This window comes from Haemaphysalis longicornis, unplaced genomic scaffold (genome assembly GCF_048455015.1).
Source record: "Haemaphysalis longicornis isolate Haplotype H1 unplaced genomic scaffold, Haemaphysalis longicornis Haplotype H1 scaffold_8, whole genome shotgun sequence".
NCBI classification, from domain to species: Eukaryota; Metazoa; Arthropoda; class Arachnida; order Ixodida; family Ixodidae; genus Haemaphysalis; species Haemaphysalis longicornis.
Window position 1 is genome coordinate 188,322,721 of NW_027526445.1, and position 5,126 is coordinate 188,327,846.

Sequence of the window (5,126 nt, forward strand, 5' to 3'; positions counted from 1 at the left end):
CTGCCTCGCGGGCTCGCACATCTGCAGCCTTATCCATCGGGCGACTCCGAGCGCGCGCCAACAGCGAACGGATTTTATTACAACACTCCCCGCCATCTAGGAAACAATCCAAGAAATAAACTAGAGGTAGCCACGCCATCTAGTAAACAATCCAAGCGCATCTTTTCATCATATACAAGTACCGCCATCTAGTAAACAATCCAAGAACTAAACTAGAGGTAGCCACGCCATCTAGTAAACAATCCAAGAACTAAACTAGAGGTGGCTACATACATACGTCGAGGATGGACAGACCCACGCCCTAAGGAGCTTCGCCCCTAAAAATTTAACCTGTTTCTAAAGAAGTTGGCAGATTTGATTGATTGGCTGTAGGGTTTAACGCGCCGACGCAACCCAGGCGATGAGGCGCGCCGTAGTGGAGGGCTTCGGAATAGTTTTGACCACCTGGGGCTTCACCGTGCGCCGAAATCTCGTACACACGGCCGTTTTTGCTTTTTGCCTTCATCAGAAAAGCGGCTACCGCCGCCGGGAATTGAACCCGCGTCCTCGTTCTCAGCAGCACAACGCCTTAGCCACTGAGCCACCGCAGCGGGTCAGTTGGCAGGTTTAGTACTCAACCAGCCTAAGTATAATACCCGAAAAAATGAAGTCTGAACTGTTCGAACATTTAGAACCACATACGGTTCTAAATCGCTGGGAAATAAACTTTTAAGATTGCTAAACGAACTTAGGGGTAAAGAAATTTACTTAAAAAAGTCACCTTTAAGCAACTTCGGAACCATTTTCTTCTGGCGTTATGATCACTCCTTCCGTTACTTGTAATTTTCTAAGAAATGTGTTTTTGAATCATGTTTTGTTGACGTGTATTTTTTATACTGCTTTGTGTTTTTCTTGCGATATGTTTCTTGGTACCTTGTGTGTTTTTTTTGTTACTTGTTTGGAAAATGAGTATGTATTGTTGTGTTGCCAAAACGCTAAATTAGGCATTCTTCTTTTTTTATGATGCCCTTTTTGTGTTTGTAAGGCAAATGCGCCTGTATTTGGCATTGCGACATTTAATATTTGTTTCTAGCATTATACGTACCTATTTATTACACCTGTACAGCGTTGATTACGCATTTTTCTCGAAGATTTGCTCGTATGCTTCACTCGTATGTATCACGCGTATGCTTCCTCTCTTTTAAGGCAAACGCACCGACATTTTTCGAATTTTTGAAATTGATTTCTTGTTCAAGCATTACACGTTTCGTCTTATCACACATTTACAGTGATGGTTCTTCTCGGCGCCGACCTGCTTATTTCACGCGTATGATCCGGAATATTTTTATGAAGAGAGAGAGAGAGAAAAACATTTTATTATTCGTCGAGCAGAGGCGATGAATGGGCCTCGCCCCGTGGAAGGCATCCCTAGACCGGGATGCCTTGACTACGGCTGGCTGTCCTTGCTCGGTCACCAGGGGCTGAGCTGGGTATCCGGGTCTGGGCTGGCCAGGGAAGCCCTCCACTGCTCATAAGTGGGGTTGGGAATTGTGGGCAAGTCTGGAGTGAGTTCGTTGGCACTCCCATATGATGTGGTAGAGGGTGCCAGGCTGGGGACAGTAAGCGCAGAGGGAAGGCTGTTGGGTGGGGAAGATGAGGGGGAGGTGGGTTGGATGTGGGTAGGTATGCATTTGGAGCCGCCACCATTAAGTTGTAGCTTCCTCTCCGGGGAGGCGCCAGTGTGGTGGTGGGAGGCGACGGCGAGTTTGCCTGTAATGAGCGAGAATCTCCGTGTAGCCACTCAGTGGATGGGGTCGATCTTGAGGGGGTAAACATTTGCCACCGACGGCAATGGCTCGGTGTATCAGATCGCGACCCGCGGCGTGAGCCGCTTCATTCCCGGGAATGGAGGCGTGTCCAGGAGCCCAGACGAAGCGGATATCGGGGGTTGCCGAGCAGTTTTTCAGGATGAGTAGGGCTGATAATGAAATGCGGCCAATCTGGTAGTTTCGGCAGGCTGTCTGCGAATCTGTGAGGATAGTAACTGGTTCAAGGCAGGAAGTGGCGGCTAGGGCAATGGCTATTTCTTCAGCGACATAGATTGAGGTTGTGGTAGTAGTAACGGCATTGCTTACATTGGCCAGTATGTGTAACTATACTGGCTACGTGGCCGGCGCGCCCAGGGTAGGGGGTATTATCTGTATGTAGGGCGGTGTGGGAAACTGACGGCTGCTGACGTGGGTTTGAGGAAGGGTGGCCTGCGGCCTTGTCAACCTGGCATCACGCCAGCTTTTTGTGTAAGTCTCCTGCATCATGTGTCCTTGATGCCAAACAAAGTCATTATCATTATAATTAGCAGAGAAAAAGTAGGCTGTTCAAAGCAACACAGGCAGAAATTTGTTCAATGTGGTGAAGGCGTTATTTATTCTTTCCCCTTGGATAGTGGAAAAACCTATATCGGCCAGACGGGTAGATGCCTCAACGATAGGCTGAGGGAGCATAAAAACCTCGTATGAAAGACGGTTGTTTCGGGCCACCTAGCTGCGCACTGCAAAGATTGTGCCTGCGTTCCGCTGTTCGGGAAGTGCTTAGTGATTGCTAGAGAAAAGGACAGGCGTACGCGAGAGGTTATCGAGGCACTCGAGATTGACCGTCCTGATGAAAACGGCGTAAGCATGCCATCTGTTGCGCTCTCAGAAAAAGAAAAACACTCTCGTGAGCAATGAACGTATAAGGCGGGGCGCGAGCTAAGTGCTTAAGCCATATTTGTTGAACCTTGTTATTGGATGTGTCTTGGTTTATATATCTTTCAGGGCAGAATAAAAAAAAATCAGTTGGAGTTCAGCGCTTGTCCTGGGTTTACGTCCTTGTGCGTCGTCGTCTTTGTGCGTTGTTAACCCCTTCATGATTCCTCACCAAGTAGCCCACCAAGCGATCATCGGCGTGGGCATTTGTCGGCGACGGCTGGCTGCGGCCCCGCCTAAGGAAAGTTTGCTTCAATGATTAGAACTTTCTTTGCGCTATCACCCACGGCTATCCTGCACTTCCGAGCGTCATACCACCGACAGAACACCTCTAATTCTTGATTTTATCGTAAAGCAGTCTTACTTTTCCGCCCGCTTTTCTTACCTCGGCCGCGCTATGCCATATTTTTTTATTTTTTTCCGGGTATCTGCTGAAAAATCCTCTGATACCCAAACAGTGTTGCCTTACCTTTAGAACAGTTCATAAAAATCGTCTTTTTTGTGTCCTTAAGTTTCAACATTACAGGTCGTGGTCTAAAGGTTTGCTTTCTTCCAATCCCGTGTATGCGCTGGGTAGACGATACTAAAACAATCAGCTCTTTTTTATACCCCTTAAACTATACTTTCCATTAGATCATGAGCTGTTTCCCCAGGATTTTCAGCAATTCCAAAAACTAGTACATTGTTACACCAGATGCGATCCTCTAGGCAAACCAACTTGTTTTCCAAGCTCTGGGCATTTTTTTCTGGGCTAGAGACTTTAGAACGTAGCTTCTTAAGGATCGATGCAAGCGTGGCGACAGTTTTCATGTACAGCTCAATTTCGTCTAGCCTTTTCTGAATTTCTTTTTCACCATTGAGAAGGTCCTTGAACATTTTGTTTTGTCAGTGCCCGGTTTGGGTTCAATACCCCACGCATCATCAGCAAGGGAAATGCAAATTCCTCAACGAAGGAACAAACTGCATGTTGACACGCCAGCTGAATACAGAGCTCATTGTTCGTTTAAGGCGTTGAAGTATAGTTACTGACCTGCACAAGGTACAGAAATGGTTTTGGCATTATGATGACGGGAGGCCAGCTGACGTGCCCACTGAAGAGATGGTCCGGCTGCGGTTCTTGTATAGGCGGTGCTGTCGATGTTGCTGTGACTGGGCGCAATCAGTTCCCGTCATTGCCATGCCGTAGTGACTCGTCCATGCATGATCCGTACGATGCACGCGCGGAAGCGATGAATCAGGCTGTTGGATGCGATACGCTGGCCTTCTGTGTCACTCCGAACAAAAGTATCTGCACAAGGAACAGTAATGGTTTTTGGTATGATGCTGCCGGGAAGTAGCTGACGTTCCCGCAAAAAAAAAACAATAAATTCGATTTTACTAAGTTCGCACTGCTCGTGCACCATCCGGCATGACCTTTTTTGGGGTTCTTACACAGCTGCAGCGCTTTTTTTGTGCTTGGTTTCAACTCCCCTCGGTTCGCAACCATGGTTAACTTGCTGGTATTTATCATTTGGGATTGTTTAAAGTAGTGTAACTAGTATTCTCCAATAAAATAACGCTGTAGACTCGCTTACGTGCAGTAAGCGATTAATTAGAACAAAAGTAATTTTTTTTTAATTGAAAATAAGTTTTATTAAACAAACATGATATGGGTACACAGTATATACAGGAATTAAAACAAAAATTCGGGAATATCGCAAAGTATTTGTCTTACTGGATTTAATAGCCATTACCGGTTTGCAAGAAGCTTTTTCTATAAGGTAGGACTCCATTAAACGCACACCAATGCAGTCAGGCAGTTTGCGACAGAAGAAATTCCTGTAAATTTACGACACGGTATTCAAATTACTTTTGACGGAACCTGTATGCCTGTATTTGACGGCACCTGTATTTTCCCCCAAATATGCCTGATTTTTCCTTGGCGCTAAATAATGTCTACATGTACGAGCCATGGCAGCAGTCTAAGTACTTTTGAGGGGGAGAAAGGTAAAACTTTATTTGAAGCGACCTATGTCCGGGCTGCCTGAAATGGGGTTCTGGTGGGCCGGGAATGCGCTTAAACGGGTAATCCGCTTGAGTCAGGGCCTCAGACGTGGGCAATGCGCCGGGCAAGGCGAAGCCAGAGGTTCGGGGGAAGGTCCGATGGTGGTGTGACCCAGCTTTTTCATGAATATGTTATGTGGTGTGGTGAAAAGTGTGGATGTAGAAAATGGGGTGATCGCCTGGGGCGAGGGCGAGTTCATTAAGCCTGTTTTACGTCTGGATAGGCACCACACACCTGACAGTGGCTCGTGCCAGTTGATGGAGAATGAAGTCGCAAGAAAGGGAGAGTATCGGCACCTGGCAGATGTAAGTGCCTTCGCGGCGTGTAAGATCATGATGTATAATTCGTGCTCCAGCGTT